General features: G+C 41.1%; 1 long non-coding RNA gene across 1 annotated transcript in view; it reads left to right on the top strand.

The window, feature by feature from the left end:
• LOC107318136 (uncharacterized) overlaps positions 1-20,169 on the top strand; it is a 185,974-nt gene that overhangs the window by 155,945 nt on the left and 9,860 nt on the right. The gene's annotated exons all lie outside the window — the stretch shown is intronic.

The following is a 20,169-nucleotide window of genomic DNA, read 5'->3' as shown; positions in this document are numbered from 1 at the left end:
CTGTGTATTGCTCCTCCTTCTTCTACAGTGGACACCTCAAGACAGAAACATAGGCTGTATTTCTTTACCCCAGCATTGTGCTGAAGATGTAGATTAGAGGTGTCCTAGATTTGGTGTATCTTAGAGCAGGCTGGAGCAGACGTCAAGCTTCCAGTTTCCTGATGTTCCTTGTCCCTGTTCTCCCATGCTGGGCACAAATAACCCCTTGGCTATCAGTCAATAGTAGCAGTAAACTGAGTGTTCCTTACTTGTGCTGTATTCAGAGCATAATTCTGCATGTGGTTGAATACAGAAGTTTTGTTCTAGGATTTTCTGCAATAGCTCCCAGTTATGGTAGTTGTTTGTTTGTTTTTTTCACTGGATAAATGCAGAGAGCTCACTTGGAACTAAGTGTAATCTGGGGAAGCCCTGGGTGTGCTGTCAGTGTAATTCTAACTAGATGAGGCAAATGTGAGGTTTTTCAATCACATAATTATTTTTACTTGCGTCCTATTGCATTTCAAAACCTCTTCTGCCCATTGCTTCGTGCTCTCTTCCTATAGCTGTCGCTTCCTCTGCTAAGAAAGGAGGCAGCCACATGTTGTTAGTCATAGGGGTTGGTTGCTTAGATCCTGAGGCCATAGTCCCACCATCAACAGGCTTTGTGTTGTTCACATGGCATTTTTTTTCCTTTCCTGTACTTTCACAGTTGCAAATCAGCCAGGTCTTCACTTAGCAGCAATATTCGTTTTTAAGTGTGCTTTGATTTTGCATTTATACCTCTAGATTTTGCTATCATGTCAACAATAAGTAATGAAAAACAAATGAGACAATACTTCTTCCTGCCCTGTGCAGAGCATATGCTATCACAACGCTGAGTGTTTCAGTGAGGACGGATAAATAAATGCATTTCTGTAGGATGAAGGGCAGCATTAGTTTTCACTGCAGTGTTGTATTTTGATATGTCAAACTGAATGGCTTGTGTTATTTAGCAAAGGCAAGAAAAGGTTTTTGTCAGGTTCTAATATCGCTGTGTTCGTGTGGTTTTAGTTGTTTGTTCTTTTTTCCTTCCCCTTTTCTACCCATTTTTGTCCTGGTAGTTATACAATCACATTTACGATCATTTATGATCACATACTGTAGTGTCGCTGCCTGGTGTGCACATGAGAGCTCTGTGTTTCTATCAAATGTGTGATTCAATTTGCATTTGTAATATTTTAAGGAAAAAGCAACAACAACAACCTCCTGAACTAGAATATTTAAATGCTATGTCAAGCTGTAGGACTCATTTCATCCTCAGTAGCATATGCTTTGAGTTCAATGTGGCATCTTCTCTCCAAATGCTGTGTGTACCAATTGGCACCACAAGATGCTTTCAGCTGCCTTTTCCACAGCATTTTCTCAGGGTGTTTGGTACTCAGACTGTCAAGACAAAAGCTGATTCAAGCCAGCTTGATGCTCAGGTATACTGAGAACTAAACCACCAACAGATACCATCAGAACACATTTCACTTGTGACCTTTCACAGCCAATGAATTAGAGGGATTTTCCTTTACTGTGGATCAAATTTAAAACTACTTCCCAGGAGTGAAAGGTCATCACATGGAGTCATGATATCCAGTTAAATACAGCTAAATAGAACTCGTTAGCATCACAATGAATGGAGTTATATATTACCTGGTCTGAAGGATGACTGAGTGGAGCAGAAAGGGGGAGAGCAAAGGAATAGATCCATCATCGTCCTTAATAAAGCACTGTAATAGCAAAGGAAAAGCACAGAGCAGAATTTGACTAAATCTGCCCTTTCAATCTGTTTCTTCTGGTCAGCAATATGAGTGGACAGAAAAACATGGAGAATGTTGCATAAAGGCTTTATTCTCCTCTTTCTGTGTTTGCATTCATAGTAGCTGCAGATCCATCAAAGTGAAAATATGCCATTTGCCAGCTCCTGGCGGGGCTTTGATCTCCAGATACCATCTGCACTGAGGAAAAAGGAAATCCAGTGATCTCCTGTGTGAAATCAGATTCCCCCAATGGGGCAAATTGCACCCCTAGGCGCTATCTGATTGGCAGGAAGACCTCGTGCATAAGTGGATCCATGACACCTTTTATCCTTCCAGGCCTCCTCTGTTCTGGGGAGTGCTTGCTGCTTTCTGGATGTTTTGTGATGACTGTTATTTTAGTCTTTCTGTTTCTGGTTGCTTTCAGAAAGGCTGTTTTCCTTACACTGAATATGAAGGTGCATGGCTGCAGGCCAGGGGATGTGAAATAAATACAGCAGAGTTTGGGAAACATGTTGGGATTTTTGCAGAACAGCCCTTCCACCAGATAGGCAAGATCTACACACCAAACTTAGTGAAGCGAATGGGGCACAGTCAATCGTTTACCTTGGTGATGTAGCTATTTTTGTTGTTGTTTTTCTTCCTTTTTGGGTCTTTGGATTCTGTTTCCATATTTTTCTGGGGGGCAAAAGGGTTGGTGAGATCAAAGAGAAGGAACAGCTCCTTTACTGATTTTTAAATGAAGCACTGTTTGAATACTCTCCACTTTATATATGTGCATATATATATGTGTGTGTGAGACAGTAACTTTGTAATAAGTATGGAAAAGTTAAAACTATATATATTATGTATATATAGCTTAAAATTCATAATGACCAAGCAAGTTACTGTCATAATTAGTTAAATTCAGGTGCTTATGTGTGGATATTTTTGCTGCTTTGATTCAGGAGAGCTCACTGGGATCTCAGCTCTGGCTCCCAATCTAAGTTGGAATCTGGGGCTGCTGCAGTCAACAAACCTATTCTAGTCTTGCATCTTTGAGGACAGAAGTCTATTCTTGGTATGCACCCTTTGAGCCATGGGCAAGTTTACATGCATTGTATTATCTGGCCAGTTGAGTGAGAGCAAGCTGGGAAAAATGTTAAGGAGATCTTGGATATTTCATGCTTCTGTTGTCCTGCTGATGAAGACTGTCCCAGTCACTTCCCATTCCTGCTTCAAGCCGTGCTCTCCTACTCCTTCTCAGTACTAAATCCTCATCTGTCTACTGCATTTCTGAAACTGGGGGAGATATTACCCTGAACAAAAATACTTTTTTTTCCCCCAAGACAGTTGAATGTGGAAGTTAACAGCAGCCTTTGTCCTTTCTAGAGCTACTGAACATGTTATGGGTGTGATGCAGCACTGACACCATCACATTTTTAGGCAAGTGGCAGCATTTAAGCCCTGGACAAAACTCACACTGTTTCCAAACTATATAGCTGAGAAGAGTTGGGGGCCTCTTCTCACCTCCAAGGGAAACCTTTTCATTTCTTGCCCTGGACATGTGCCAGTTGTCCTTGCAAGCTTGATGTTTTTACAGCCAAAAGCATAGGATGAATAGGAAGAAGCCGTATAGGAAGAGGGGGTTAAGTAGTGAAGGCTTATATTTATGCATGCTAGATGAGGGATGGGCCAGAGAGGGCCTAAATTACTTTACCGTACATAGATAAATCAATGTTTGGTGCTTAAAATCCCCGCTGAAGCATTCATAGTGATTCACTGAAGTGATCTTAGTGGAGGATGGTCCTGGGAGAAGGCTGGAATACATAGTCTTGTAAGAATACTTGTGTTTTAATGAGTTTCAATAAACCTGCCAGTCATGTACTGGAAATACCTCAAAATTTCCACCCCTGCCTGAGGCAAGCTCCAGTGGAGTTTTGCAGTGTTGATTTACACCAGCTGAGGTGCCTGATTTTATTTTCTATTTTTATTGTTTTGAGTTTGGGTGTTTTTTTGCCTCGGTTATAAAACTTTTACTAGCTAGAAGAGATCACATTCCATTCAGGAGCTTGCTTTATGGTCTTCAGATAAGTAATCATCACCTTGGTGCAGACAAGTTTCAGCATTAGTGGCTGAGTAAAAGGGAGGCAGGAGAAGGGAGCAGATTTATACTTTCTAAATGAAGCACTTCACATGGATGGGGAAATGCCTCCAGCAGAAGCAAGACTTCTGTAAGGAACATCTGGAAATAGAGACATACAGATTGCTTTCCTTTATCCTTCCAGAGCTGCAGAGAAATTCAGACCCAAAAGAGCGCTGCCTGCTCCATCTCAGAGCTCTCCCCATCTTCTACAGCTGCCTGCTTTCCCACAGGCTTTGCACACCAAAGAGGCTAAAGCTACCTGACCACGTTACATAATGCAGGGATCTGTCATCTTCAATACGGTAATCAGCCACCTCTCTCTGGCCCCCAATTTTAAATGAGAAAATTAGCTTCCTCTCCACTTTTTTTAAACTCAATACATCTTTTGGGATTTATAGAAATGCTGTGTACATCTGAGCTACTGATGAGTGATTCTATCAGTTAGGTTTATCTTGGAATTATTCTGTGCTTCTATGGTTTCTAAGGCAACCATACTTTTTGAATGAACCACACAGTAAATGAAGGTGTCCAAAATACATGACAGTTGAATCTACATGATGCACCTTTACTACACACAAGCATGTTATAGTTTAAATATCTCGGGCTAAGAGGTATCTTGAGCTCTTATAGAAACTGATTTACATTAGCTGTAAGTCAGATTCTTGCTGATTTGGGACATAGTGCTTGGTGTGACAGGATGGGTGAAGGCTGTGAAAAGCAAAGCCAAACCTCAAGATAAAAGTCCAGTCCCTAAAGATATAAGCAAGTGGAATTTGCAGGTGAAGAGAATATAGCAAAGAGGAATTCAGATTAAAAATCTCAGGAAAATGTGATTAAAGGGAGGAGGGTGTTTATTTCTGTCTTTTAAAAATTTCAGCTCAGCATCAGTCATAATTCTACTGGAATTATGAACTTCTCAATCTTTTGCTCTGTTCTGTAGGAGTTTTCTCTCCACAGAAACAGGACTTTTTGTGTGGGTTATAGATGGTTGATTTCTCTGGTGCAGATCAGTTTTCAACTGCAGAAATCATGGTTCTTTTCTATTTTGTTATATATTTAGAGGAGAATATCACTATTAACAATACTGAAAGTGGGGGCAAGAGGGCTTCTCTTCTAGCTGACCATATCCGAACACATGGTGGATTGTGGTGCTGATGTGCAGCCACTTCACTCATACTTGGACTTTTCTCTTGCTGAAGTGACTTAGCTCCTGAGAGCTGGATGGTCTCAAAGGAGGTTTCTTATAGTGCTAGATATATAGTACAACAGTACAGCACAATACGTACTTCCAGCTATTGTTCGCAACTCTTTCTAAGGAAAAGTCCTGATACAAGCTTTCACCTGCTCCATTATTATTTTTTTAATAGTTCAGCCTGGCACCTTTAGATACTGGCCCCTCCCCAAGAAAGCAATATTTGTTTGATAGATTTTTGCATTGCTCTTGCACTTCTATTTTTAGCAGATGCAGATGTGCTTGCTCTCATGGAACCTTTCATTTTGCTAAATGTGGAGAAGGACTTTTTTGCACACACCAACAGAGCAGTATTTAGGATTATTACAAGAATTGGAGCCAATGATGTTTAAGGTTCCCTGGCAACAATCTTCTATGAAGACACTTCTTTCAAAATATTCTCTTTCCCCAGTCTGTTATTTTATTGAGCCTTCTCTTGCCATCTTCCTCCCCTTCCTAGAGATCAGATACACGTAACTGTAGAGATTCCTCATTGCTTCCTGTTACCACCATAACAGAACGGGACTGCTGAAAGATGTGCCTGAAACATGCAATCACTGGCTCTCCTGAGTAGTTAAGCATGATTCTGCCTTTGCTCTGGATGTCAGCTAAGCAAAAATCAAGGCTATTTCCAGCAAAACTTTGGCATTTTGTCTTCCTTCTGCCTTTACCAGTGAGAGTTAAAACAGAAAAGAATTTTAGTTTCCAAAGCCAGGTATGTGAAATGCTCACTTATTTTAATCTGAGGCAAGCAATTTATGAATGTATTCTGTGACATCTTTTCAGTGTTTTCATGAAAATCTGAGCAACCCTTGCTGAATGAACCTGCCTGTAAAATGGCATCAATTTCCCAAGAATGTTCATTCCCACCAGCACAATTCAGTGTGTTCTTAGCAACAATTGACATAATTTTCAGGAATCCAAATGCCACAATATTGGAAATAGAAGTGCAGAGAGTCATCTGCTGCATTCTGCCTGGCATTTGTGAGAATGGACCTTATAGCAGAAATGCTGAGTCGCAGCTTGAAGCTGTGATTGAGCACCTGGTGGGAAGGCAGGGCAAACCCAGGGGAGCTCAGGTGCATGCAGTGTACTGGAGTGACTGGAAGGGATGGAGCCAGGATGCACCCCTTCCTAGACCTCACTCAAGGGTCAGCAGTGGATCCCTGTGTACTTGAGGCCTTCCAAGGGTAAGCAGCTTTTTTATTTTTTCCATTAGTTTCTGTGTCCATGGCTTCTGCTTTTGGGCTCATCCTCACTTGCTGCAGCCAAAGGCTTTGCCACCCTGCTATTATTTCTGCACTTTCCTTTGCATTACAGTATTACAGGCCTCGAGTCCAGACTAGAGAATCTGTGTGCTGTGTAGCCTGGGAGAATGTGCTATTTGGGGATTTACTGCAAGGTATTAGTGCTGCCCTTCATGCAGACAATGAAAATAATCCTTATTGGGTGGGCGGGAAGAGATCCCTGTAACACCTAGAACTTAAAGAAAACCGTTTTTAGGTGGGAGGTATATATTAAAGGCCTGTGACCTGTTTTTTTAAGGGAGCACTCACCAGCTTGCCTGAAATATTTGGTCAGACAAAGGACTGAAGGCTCTGAAGGGCTTCTCTTGGCTGAGCAAATTTGGAGACAGCATTTCTTTGCACAAGTTTAACAGTGGGTGGTAAACACAGGAAAAGTATTTTCCCCTCACACTATTTCCTGACACGCCATACGTGACGCATCACGTTGTATTGCAATGTCTGGTTTGTGTTTGCTGCCAGGTATTACTGCAGGAGGAACACCTGACCTGGGATTCTTTTCCAGGTAGTTAACGGGTGGGTTTACTTACAATAGTGCAAGTATTTGGGGATTAGCTGCAAATCATTCAGGAGAATGGGAGCATTGCTTAGCAGAAACTCAAGATAGTCACTCACTGTGTAATACCTGCTTCTGTGGCTTCTTAAAGGTAGTCTTGCCAAGAACCCCAGACTTCCCCCAGGTTGCCCTGACTTCCCTAGAAATGAGAACAGGCCCTTGCGTGGAGACTAGCTCACAATCTTGTAGTAAAATATATCTAAGTCTAAAATTTACATTTTTTCTTCATTTAGGTAGTTGAGAGGAGGGGTGGAAAGCAATTGGGACTTGGTCTTCAGAGCCTGTTTTCAAGTTTTTCCCCATGTATGCAGATCTAGGATGATTACACAGGAATTGTTCAGTTAAAAATAAATTCCCAGGTAGAATTCTCTTTATCTGATATGTCTGCTTATTATTTGTATTTATATATAAAATTGTATATAACTAAGGACAGACTTTCACCCATTGATGTGGTTGGTTGGTATAAATTGCATGATGTGTATGGGCCTCTCCTGATGACATTGAGTGACTTCTAAAAAATATGACCAATGCTAGAAAGCCTTCATTCATGTACAGCTGAGAGCAGTCACATTTGCAGGCCTGGCCTCCACAGCAGCCTGTGATAGATGATAGATGTGTGGTAGTTTCTTGTAACAATTTTTTTTTCTACTGTTCAATGGAGCCCAACTAAAACTGGTATTATGTGCCAGTGTATATTTTTATTAGGGGTGATGCCTTCCCAGCATCTGTGCTGCTGTGTTCAAGCTGCAAAGAGATGCTGCTAAAACAAATTCTAGGAGCAGTGCTTCCAAGACTTGCTTCACTCTGTGTTGGTAATGACTGAGTCTCCTCCCAAACCCCTCCTTAAAGATCTTCTTATATTTTCCCCCTATACGTCTGTTATTCAATCTCCTGAATAGTTTGTGTGGTTCCCTTCTGAACTCTTTATGTTATTTTCAGATATATAAATGAACTTCCAAACACGATGTAGTTTTGTTGTTGTGATCTCAGTGTGGCTTCCAACAGAGTGGGACTGCTTCCCCACCTCTAACTTGATACCTCCCTTTTTGTACACTCAGAAGACATGCTTGCCCTTTCAGCTGCAACTTTGCATTGAGAGCTCATGTTGAAGCTGTTATCTCCACTGAGTTTTTCAGTTTCACTCAGGGTTGCTTTTTTCCAAGACAGAATCTTTACCTTATAGCTGTAATCTGCCCCCTGGGTTCCCAGATGTATCACCTTGCGTTTGGCAGTATTAAATGCAGCCAAACTGAATCACAATCATTTGACCAGGAGATTCAGCTCACTCTGTAATAGTAACCAATCTTGGTGATGTCTGCTGAAACTTTATCAGCAAGAATTGTACATTGTCACCCAGGCTGCTGGTAGAGATCTTTAAATACTGCCAAACCACAGGGGAATACTTTGGTGTTTTTTCCAAGCATCTCTATAGGGTTCCTGCTAATCCATTAAGGGTTGCACGTGTCATCTGGTTTCAAGATACATAGGATATATATTATGTAATTCTTTTTATCAGAAGGTTTTGAACTCAACATTCCACTTGTAAAGAAGCTCAAGAATTGTGTGTTAACAAACTGTCTTTATGGACCTGCCCCATAATCCATCTACTCTTCTCTTCCTCCTTTCCCTAGAAATATCTCCCAGACAAATTTGCTAATGGCAAACCTATGTCAGAAATTCACAAATATGCTGGTATGAATTATGTCCTTTGCACCAGTCATTTATTATTAAAACAGTGAACAAATGGTTCTGTTATCTGTCAGGTATTGCTCTTGAGTTAGCTTTTGTAGAATGTCTCAAGTACTGAAACTTGATTTCCTAAAGCAATTTTAGTTAGTTGGTTCTGGACACACTGCTTTCAGAGGGCATTTGAAGTGGTTAACCAATTTGAACTAACCTTCCTGTTGAGGCTAATGTTTCAGAGATGCTAATCACAAGTTTTGTAAGCAAGCTCTAACAGAGTAGAAAAAGGAGGCTTATAGTAATGCTCCTTGTATAGGCAGCTGAGTCTACCAGATCCTAGAGACTTCATCTGAAAGAAGACCTTGGGAAGATTTGCTTCATAAGTTTGGTGTAATACTTCTGATGGGGAAAAAATATCCCTGCAGGTTGCATGTCTCTTAGTGTACTCCTCAGTGTGGAACTGAAATAACCATTTGGGTTATACCACAGCTTGCGCTAGTGCCTTCAGTACTCTTTAGTGTATTGCATATAACTTCTTATAAAGATATCTAATTTTGGTAGATTCAGTGTTGTAGAGTCGATGTCCTTACTTTAGTCCATTGCTACATACCAGTAAGAAGGCATCTTCCTCCTATGCTACGTGCACAGAAAAGACACAGCTGTCAACTCTTTCTGCCTTTTTCTACAAAACTATTTTATTCTTCTTATTCTGGTTGTGGTTAGTAATGGTGCTACGTGTGGCCTAAAGTTTCTGTGTACCTAATAAGCTTTCCTTAAAAGGCTTATGTTCAGCTCTTTAGACCACAGATATTCCAGGAATTTGTTTGGCTTCACTACATAGTTGACTACATATTTTAGCTTACAGCTTTTCTTTTACCTTATCCTGTTCTCATCCTGTGTATACAAGCTTTTATCACCAATTATGCATTGTCTTGCAGTACATGCAGTTGCAATATTGACATTAATGAGGGCTCTGAGATAATATCTTAATTATAATAACGCTTTTCCAGAATGCTGCTTGCTGATGTTTTCCTTGCTGTGATGCAGCTGAAGCTTTGTCAGTTTTCATTCTGAATATGTTAATATAGGTGGGGGGAAATTAGAAATGTTGCTTTTCCACACTGATTTTGGTGTAGTTTGAGGCTACGGTTTTTATCTGTGTGGATAGACGAGCTTTTTCAGTGTGCAGTGGTCTCTGCTGCAGTATCCAATCTACCAAACTTAGTTTTATTATCATCTTCCTGAAGATCTCAGTGTCTTCTGTGAAAGTCACTAAAACTACACCATGCTGTAATGGTGTTACAGGAAAGTATTACACCCATTTTGCAAGAAGAGATTACAGAATTTAAGCAGTAGTAGTTAAACATTGTGACTTCCAGGCTCTTTAATTACTAGGCAACTTTGAACTCCCCAGATTGTGATCTTTTGAATGGATCATCCTGTTACAGGTGATGTTTCTCTTCCTAAAGGGCATGAGATTGCTGTTTGTTATATGTATTGCATTATTAAAATTATCTTAAGCTGGTATCTTGTGGAAAGCACAGAAAGTGCAGGTCTATGTATGGTGTTTGTTGCATATTTGCTGTTTTCTCTGCAACATGGTAGTGGTGGGAGACTATCAGTAGCATAACTCATTCAGCCACAAATTTGTGATCTGTGAATAACATCAGTATATGTTCCCAAAAAGTGTTAATTTTTGAGAGGCTTATCTTCCCATCTCAGTCTAAAAACCATTGTCCACCTTGTGACAGTTTAGAAGAAAAATCAGAGCAAGAGGAACAGAGAGGGGTAATGTTGAAGATTATTCAGGAGGGGAAAGCAACCCTTCCATAGCTTGCATTTGCCCTCACTACCCTTGTGAATGGTGACTAAGTCAAGGTTACACAGAGATGTTAAAAAGATGAGACGCAATGCAAGAGGAAGCAGTGGAAGGATGAAAGGTTTGCTGAGATCAAATAAGAGAAATGAGGACTCTAAGGGTCAGTCCTCCCTCTTATGCTTGCAAGTTCAGGCATTGGCTGTGCAAGGAACCACAGTTGACAAAGCAGGATCTGTTGTATGACATGGGGATGAAGGGCCTGATCCTTCATTCTCTTACACCAGCTTTGCACGCATGTTACCCTGGTGACTTCAGTGCATAAAGCTGGGAGCAAAGGAGCAGTGAGTCCTCTGAACAAACTATGGAGGAGTACTTAACCCCTACCGGGTGGGTCACAAACCTGTGATTACGTTATTGCTCCCCAAGACCTAGGAATACTTTGGGAAGATAGTAAGAGCTCACCATTTAACCATTTACTTAGCTACAATGAAAATAATTGAAAGGTTATTTCTTTGCAAATGTATCCCAATAAAATTGGGGATGTTCGTGAATGACTTTGTTTTTTGCAATCCTGTGGGTTTCCAAACATTTTCCATGTTCTGATGAAAGTTGGGAAAAGCAGCAAAGGTGTAATAGCAGAAATCATCAGGGAATATATGGAAGCATGCGGAGCTCCCATGGGGATAAGGGATGTAACCAATCCTGCCAGAAGTTGCTGACTGTATGCAAACTGTGTATAACCAATGTGAGATTAAACCAGCACTCTCCAGTGAATTCTTCTTGCCCCTACAGCCCCTGCACTAAAGTGATTGCAGGTAACAATTGATGCCTCTTAAAAGTGAATCCGCAGCATGGACTGGGGAAATTTTGTAGTTATATGTATATGGAGTAATGCAGATGGAGTAATGCAGATCATCATGACATACTAGTTAAGGAGCTGTTCTATTAGCAGTATTCAAACTATTACAGCAGCACGGGAAAATGATTATGTACGTAACAGTAACATTATCACAAAAACTTCTGTTAGGTTTTGTTTTGTTTTTTTTGCTAGCCCAATAGTATCTGTAGCTTTTCCGCTGACTAAATATGGAAAATTAAAATTGTTATTTGGTTACACTGTGCAGAGCAATATGGTGCCAAAACTTTTGATGTTCTGCTAATCAAAAGCAGAAGTCAGTGCAGCGATGAAACTGGACTGAGGACTCTTACCAGGAGATGGTTATCCAAAAAACATGATGCTGTATAGACACAGTTGTTTCTGTGCTCTGAACTAGTATGTGCATGCTGAGCGCAAATGGCTGTGGATGGTACTCTGAGCAAACAAGGAAAGTATGGGTTTGCACTGTGTGGGCAGACCCATTGTAGTGGATTCCGTAGGATCTTGCTCCCATCAGTCATTGCACATGATGTCTTTGGTGGTCATGAAAGCTCCTTGTGTTTATTGGAAAGGGAAGAGGAGGAATATTACAAGACAGTGATTGTTTTTAAGAAAATTTCTGGGTCTGTGAAGGTACTGCTGAAAATAACTTAATTTTGTGGAAGTACATGGTGTATTAAACCAGGCAGCTCAATGTGACTTGAGACAGGACTAGCAGAGGAGGAAGTTTTTTATCAAGTTTATTTTGAAATGGAATGCTCTTAAGAACATTAAATATTGATCCTGTTAAATGCTCTGAGCTGACAGTGTGCACGAGACAATCTGTAACGCTGACTGATAGACTGTAAAAGAAGAAATTTCTTATTCAGATGTTTTTTAGTTGAAGCCACACCTTTGTCATCCAAAAAATCTATGAGCACCTCAGAAACAACAATCTGTGTGTGTGCGTTAATGAATTTCTGTTCTTTGTGAAAAAAGACTGCATTTCTCAGCATTCTGAATAAGAACAGAGCATTCAGCCTTTCTCCATAGCAAATTCAGCCTTCAACAAGTTAGTTCTTCCAGGGATGGCAGTGATGCAAAACTGCTTTGCAAATGTTTTTCTGGGTTTTGTTGCTAGGTGATGACTTGGAAAACTTTGCTATTCCTGCTGAGAGGTTTTAAAAAACAGGCCTCACATTAAAGAGTATTTAAAAAATAGGCCAACTTGCTCCGTAACTCCCATTTCCTAACTCCTGGAGTCTGCACCCTGTGTGCCTTCTCCACTCCCATGCCCCTCTTTCCCCCCTGCCTCCCATCTGTGTGCCAGAAATTGGAGGCCCAAAGAACTGCTTCTGTTACAGTGCAGGGAAAGGAGGGAACATTAAGCTTTTTATCCCTGACCAAGCTAAGCAATTCTACAAATGTGTGATGATTGATACTGACAGTTTCTTTATTTACTTTTTACTGGCTTTTAATTTTATTAATACAAATGTCAGTGATCAGGTGTGCTATTGTTTAAATGGTTACTGCTAGATTTTTCATGTAGAGAGAAAGAAGAAAGCTTTAAGGACAACTCCATTGCAGTTTCTTCTGTATCATGTACTTGGACTGGATGTGAGCTCTTGCCTACAGAGCAGCAGACAATCCTATTGGATTAGTGTGGTACCCAGGAGTGTGTGGTGATTGAGGAGGAGAACTAGAGATGAAACACTGAAATTAGGTGGGAACTCAGAGTTACTCCATGGGACCTTTTCAGAGCAGTTTTCTTGGATGGGAGGTTTTTTGTTTGTTTTTTAAAGTATTCGTGTTGGGTTATTTTGAATGATTGGGATCTAAAACTAAGAAAACCAACAAGTGTCAGCATCTGACTTGAGTTTCCCCTACTTGGTCCTAAAGGCTTTTGGCAGCAGAGGGTTTAGATTTTGCCACAGGACTTGTTTACTCTCCATGTGCAGCCTCCACAGCAGACACACAAGTGCTAGCAGTAGTTTCAGTGCTTCATTAGTTACAATGGAAACATGTTCTCTCACATCAGTAGCTGGTAAATTAGACAAGGGGTAGGAAAGAGCAGCTTGCTTGCAGGTTCCAGGATGGGCCTTTCTTTCACAGCAGCAAGTGATGTGGTGGTTGTCTGAGGAAATTGATGAATTTGTGGCTGATTATTTTCTTTTAAATTAACTTAAGCAAGAATGTGGCCAGTGCCTGAAAAAGAATAGGTGAATTAGCTCCTTTCCAGCCTTCATTATATAGAGTGGATGGCAACTCTGCTCTGAAAGATGGAGATGCATTTATTCTCTAATTGTGTATTCATGACCATGAGAAAAATTATTCATTGCGCTATTGCTGTTCTATGCAGAATACTCCAAGAGAAGAGAGCTGGATACCATGTGGAGAGAGAGCTTTTTGTGATTGGTGTTGTTTAATACCTACTCATTAGTGAGCTTTACACATGGTTTATAGACCTCTTCAGATGAGGCTACTGTTCTTCAAAGGCACCAGTCCAAAGTTAATTGTTTATTGTAAGAACAACTTAGAGTGGGTTCATTCCATCTTGTAAGTCTTCTGGCTCTTGATTCTGCTGATGTCAAGGCAGTATCTCACCAGTGTTTGTGCTTCTGCTTTCTTCTCATCACCCATCTGAAAGCAAAATGTTGTAGATCAGTCCATTTTTATTTGATAGCACTGAGTTATTCTTAAAAACTCCAGTCTACTTGGTAAAGACTAATGTATTTTAAGTGTATTTTTAAAATGTCTGCTTAATGATCTGGAATTGTTTGGAAAGGGTAGTATTTATCATCAGAGTGCAAAAATTATTCAGTAGCTTAGAAGAAAGGCAGCACCAACAACTATCTTCCTACTCGATGTCATTCAATCTCCAGTAATAGAGGAAGCAACCACTGTGGGAAATGGTTACAAAGAACCCAGCAAGTGAATATTTGTCAGCTATGCAAGAAGGGAAGGGGGATTCTAGCCTGATTAAGGTGTTGGTTTGGTGTCTGTTGTTGTTTTGTTTTTGTTTTGTTATTTTAAAGGAGACAAATACAAGTTTAATATAGTAGAATGAAGGCAATAATGCAAATACTTAGTAGAAGTAGTTTGCTTGCACACCAGCACTGTAAAAGATGCCATGCAAATAACTGTTAGAGGTGACTGAAGGAGAACTATCTCGGGTGTCTACAAATGTCCCACTCTAGTTTACAGGTTCTGCTGGTCTCTTGTAGCATTGCAGGAGTTGCTGTGCTCAGCACCACCATCTGTGCTTCTGTTTTCACATGAAGCAATGCTTCACATGTTCACACCAACGCCTTATACAGGTATGCAGTCTTCACCCGTGTGTCCTCTGTAATGGCTTTGGAATTAATTTGCTCATTTTGTGTGAACTTGACAAGAATGTAAAGATCTCAGAAATCAGTGAGTTCCCACAGGTTTCAAGAGGTGTCCAATTAGTTCTGAGGCAATGACCCAAACTCTAGAAAATCAATATAGGAAGGAAAAACTGCACATAGATGCCCAATTATCTCAAATATTTCTACTGGAACTTCATCCTCAGAAACCAAAGGCAATGATGAGAGGTAAATGCGTAGGAAACCAGGCATCATTAGATTGCAGAGCTAATCCAAACACCTTGTTCATTTTGAGGTGGTTAAACAGCCACAGGAGAAGTTTGGTTACTGAAAGGTCAGTAAGATCTGGGAAATGCGTGGGGGCAGTGGATGGTGGCTCAAGCAGAGCTGGTGCTAGACCAGACAGCTGAGGAAATCTGTGTGATGAGATGTCCAAAACCAACTGACTTAATTGCCCTCAAAGGATGATGGCTACAAAGGAAGGTGCAAGTGTCCAAATAGTTGGAAATATGGATCCCTGGAATAAAAAGAGTTCTGAATAGCTGAGATAGTAGATGAGCTAATGATTGGATTTCGTTATGACTAGTAACTTTGTCTTAAATGCCAGGAACAATCTATGGAAATTCCCTCTAAAGATGTATCTTGGATCAAACAAATCTGCAGGCACTTAGTTACTGTGAACAAATTGTCTGGGGACAGATAACATAATAACAGCTATACGCTGCAGGAGAGGCATTGAAAGGCATTCATGAGGCAGAAAGTTCAGAAACATCTGAATTTGGGTAGTTGTGCCTCAGTGCTCTTTGCAAGCAGAAAGAAAAGCATGTTTAAAACAATTGGCTCCCACTCTCTTGGGGTTCAAGTGAGCAAGGAAAGGGAAGGTTTATAGGAGGCTTAATTTCGGAACTTCCACTGCTAGCACTGAAGGATTATTGTCATACATCTTTTTATTCTTTTTCTCCTCCACTATTACAGAAAGAAGTTCAAGCAAACAGTCAGGCTAGGAATTTCTGTGTCCAAAGTAGATGGGCGTACGTGGCTCTTTCTGGGATACTTGGGTAGATCTCCTTACTCACAGCTCATGTGTACTGTGTATCATTTCACAGGCCATTGTTGCCATGCACCTGTCTATGATTCTGGAGGTTCAACTACCCCAGACAAACTATATTTAAAAACTCAATGTTGATTGGGGGGGGTGGGGGGGAAGTTCAGGGGAAGGGATTTCCTAGTTCACAAATAAGAATGTGCAGTGGAGCACTCACTAAGTAAACAGAAAACATGGGCAGCTGAGAGAAATCAATTTAGCTGAACAAACAATGTTCCATGTAATGAACTACTAATTATCCTTTTATGCCATGTCAGTCTGAGTGATTACAGAGCTGTGCAGTTTAATTTGACGTTTTGAGCATTGCCTTGCTCCATTAGCCTCATATAAAGCTACGACACATTGAGAGGAATTAAAAAAAAAAAAAAAAAAAAAAAAAAAAGTTGGGGGGAAAAGAGGGCTGTATTTATCCAGAACGAAGTAAGCACCTGTAGCAGTCATACAGAAAGGAGCTGCTTCGGTTTTCCTTCTTGTGGCTTCTTAAATTGCTGGTTGTGATGAAGCAGGCAGCACTTGGGAGCTGTGAAGTAGCACGTCAGGTCCTCGCAGGAGTCTCCTTCAGTGTGTTGATGATGTCCCACATCTCTAGACCCTGTTTTAAACAAAAGTGGATGGTGAACAATACAGCATGGGAGCAGAGATCTTTTCCTGGATACTTGCTTTTTGTGGTGGTTTGCACACAGTAGGTAAATCAACTCCTTAGGTGCTGGGGAAATCTCACTGTTAATCTAGGACTGAAGGACATGCATTATAAATACTGCTTTATTATCATACTGTTTGTCTAACTGCCTATACTGATAACAGGATTAGAGGGAATTAGCATATGGAGAAAGCTAAAGACAATTTGTTGGGATATATGTTATGGCTATTAACTCTAGGAGTACCAGTGCAGTCTGGAGAGCTACCTATTTGGGATGATAGTTTTGTTTCATGGAAAATAAGGGAAGCTCAATATCAGTGAAGTTCTAGGGGAAATTTTCATGGGAAAGGTGCAGATGCAAGAACTGTGTCTACATAATGCACTGGCATGTGAAACAGTGTCACAAGGGGGAAATATGACCCAAATGTCCAATAGTAATATTTATGGGCTTGTATTCAATCGTGACAGATCCTCATTTAAGCAGAAATAGAAAAGCAAATGTTTAAAAGCACTTTGCTGTAACTAGCTGATATTTCTGATGTGCACACCACTGAAAGATGTGACATGACAAGCTCCAGGGTCATAGCGCACTTTTTACATGGTCTTAACACAGATTATATATATTTAAATAATATAATATTCATGGGGTAATATTTAAGGAAACACCTGTACAAAACATCAAGATAAAATTGATTTTTAATCTCAAGGGGGAGTAGTAGTAGCTGGGGAGGGGGAGAAAACAAAACAGGAAGGTCAGAGATCAATTCCATTATGTTGCCTAAGATGGAACTCACCCAAGACTTGGATAGTCAGTGGGAGTGGGTTGATTTGGGTGAAGAACTGCCCTTTTGTCAGATGAGGACAGGCATTGATGTCCCTCTCTTGTGCTGCAGGGATGCACCTGTTTCTTGTGGCCCTTTCATCAGCTTCAGGGCCTCAGTGCTGTCCCCTTCTGATTTTAAAGATCTGTTTAAGAATATCACACTGACAACCCTGAAGTCTGGGGGCTTTTTGTGCCCTGCAAATGTACGCCTCCCTGATGCTGCCCTGCCTAAATCCTGCAGTCCCAATGCATGGAGTCAGGTGGATGTTTGCACAACTGTCTGCTGCAAGCACAACTGCCCTCAGCCTGCTTCCTTGTTGCTGCTTTTTCACATAAGGTTTCAGCCCCCTTCCAGGTGATGCTGTTATTTGTTTGCCTTTGTTTTGTTTTGATGACAATCCCGTTTAATCTGAGCTGAATTTCAGCACCGCTGCAAGGCATGACTGAGCTGTGAGCTCTTACCTCAGGGCTGAGCTGGCCCCTCTGTTCCTTCCTAATGTGCATTGGACACATTGGAGCCTTTCTCCGCCATGCATTTGTAACTCCCATTGATGCTAATGGGGGTGACATGTGTCTATCCAGCGGAGAATAGACCCCATTGACTACAGCAGTTCCCCAGCCTTGAGCGATGCTCGTCACTTGATTAAGCCAAACTAATGAGGCACGACCGGGGCCAATGGGAATGTGTGGGACTCAGGCCTCGTAAAATCTGGTGGAAACCTGCAGCATTCCCTGGGGGCTGGGTTTTGTTTTGCCAGGCAGAGCCTCAGGATGCCCCTGGATGGGTGCATGGTAACAGGTGCTTTTGTACAAACAAACCTTGTGGAAAGGGTTTGCTGGCAGCAGCACCCCACAGTGTGTTTTTTCACTGGTATTCACACAGAAGTGTCTTGTGTGCTCAGCGGTGTTTAAAGTACATCGGTTTGGTGTTGGCTGTGTTTGATATCTTTCTACAATGGATCTTGAAGTTATCCCTATGGTTCCTCCTCTGGAGCGCATTTAGCTCTTTAACAGGCAGCTAAGTCAGGCAGCATCCTTTTCTGCAGCATTAAACAGCACAGTTTGGGAGTGGGAGCAGTGGGACGGAGCAGAGCTCACTCATCCTCCAGCCACCACCCAGTAGCTATGATGGCAGATGTAGATCTTCAGGGAAAACAGCGTAAGAACCCCTAAGTTGTATTTTAGTACGTTCTGTGTTGGAAAGCGTGGTTGAGAAGTTGCTTGTACTTTCCCCTGTACTTTACATGCTGGTACGTTCCAGGTCAGAGGAGGCTTGTATTTTTGTCATATTGCAATACTTGCCTTTATGTAAGTGCTGCTAAGAATAAAATTAGCAGTGGGAGAAAAACATCAGTTTGATGTCTAAATTTGGAAAACTTGATGAATAAATCTAATAACTCTGTTGTGGGGAGAGAAAAGAATAGCAACCCTTTGTTTAAGGAAAAGTAAATATAACGTAAGGGCTGATTGCTCCTTCTTACTTTCTGAGGTGAGCTTTTTTTGGTGTTTTTTGTGTTTTTTTTTTTGGTCCCCCTTAAGAGCAGAAATATTAATTGGCTTTGATTTGTGGGACTGTGGCTTAAGAAAATCTGGTCAGCTGGGCCTTAGAGGCAGTGTCAAGATTAATGAGCATTTGTCAAAGGGTGAGAGCAGAGGGGGAAGGAGGGTTTGTCCTCTTGGACGTGACCTTGCAGGGTGATAATCAACTTTTTCCAGAGCTACTGTAGAGAACACAGCCATTTATATCTTGCAAGGCAGGTGCCTGTCCCAAGGTTTAGCACAAGGCAGCAACAGTCCTTATCACTGCCCATAGCATTTCAAGGCAAGTATCTTTGTCATTTGCCCTGCATCCCTGACAGCTGCACCCACTTCTCTTAGCATGTCCAGAAAAGTCACTTGCACCTTTACTGATAAATTAAAAGATTGTTTCTTGAGTAATTGAGGTTCAAAACAATAAATTTGCTGCCTAGGTATAAATGTGTTGTCCTGTTCGAGCTTAAAGGGTGATAACTTCCTATCATCACATCTGTTTTCAGGTCCTGTATTTTATTTCCAGCTGTTTAAGTTGCAAGTTCATCACTAAGCTGCCATCTTCCTCTCCTGCTTTGCACTATATTTGTTGGGCGTGGGGGAGAGACAGTGCATAAACCAAATACTAATTATGTTCTTGCTGTAACTGCTATTTGGACACACAAGGGCTATTGACCCTTGTGTTGTTCCCACTGAGCCCCACCTCAGGTTATGCTCAGGAGAGATCAAGCTCATCATCAGCTCAACATCAGCTCATCATGCTACTGTTTCTAGAGGTTATGAATTTAAAAGAAGGCCGGCTGAGGAACAGAGCATGGAAATCCCTGCTGATCAGGAGTGGGACTATTTTTCTTCTTTGCTCAGCTTTTTGGTTTCCAGTGTTTTCAGTTGCCATATCAACGTGAGAAATTTGCCTGGCAATTGACAGTATATTTTTTTCAATAGAAGATTTAAAAATTTAGTTGCATCATCTCCAGCATCTGACTGCTGGGATTTCGCTCTATCTTATTTTATTTTATTGGCAGTAATTGGTTTCAAAGAGATGTTAACAGGTGGCCAAGGATTCTCACCCTTCCTTTGATGAAGTGCAGCTTGCATTTGGAAATCTGCAGAGGCTAGAAGCCAGGTCTAAACATGCCAGACATCAGTAGCAGTGTTAAAGCCTGTGGGTTGTATCCTTCCCAGGTGGCAGGCTGGGAAAGGCCACAAGCACTGATGGAAATGCACTGGATTAAAATAAGAAGAAGTTTAGGATTTTGCATTGTTGTGAGTTGTTAACACAGAAGGCACAGTGCAAGGAAAGGAAGTTTTTCCTGACTTTGCCATTTGACAGTGTGTTGTTTTATTGGAATCCATATCTGTCTTCCACCCCATCAACTGGAGAGACAGT

The sequence above is a fragment of the Coturnix japonica genome, chromosome 12 (genome assembly GCF_054131305.1).
Source record: "Coturnix japonica strain WE chromosome 12, WE-NBRP24, whole genome shotgun sequence".
In the NCBI taxonomy this organism is placed as follows: Eukaryota; Metazoa; Chordata; class Aves; order Galliformes; family Phasianidae; genus Coturnix; species Coturnix japonica.
The sequence above is the reverse complement of the archived record's forward strand: the minus strand, read 5'-3'. Positions and strand labels throughout refer to the sequence as shown.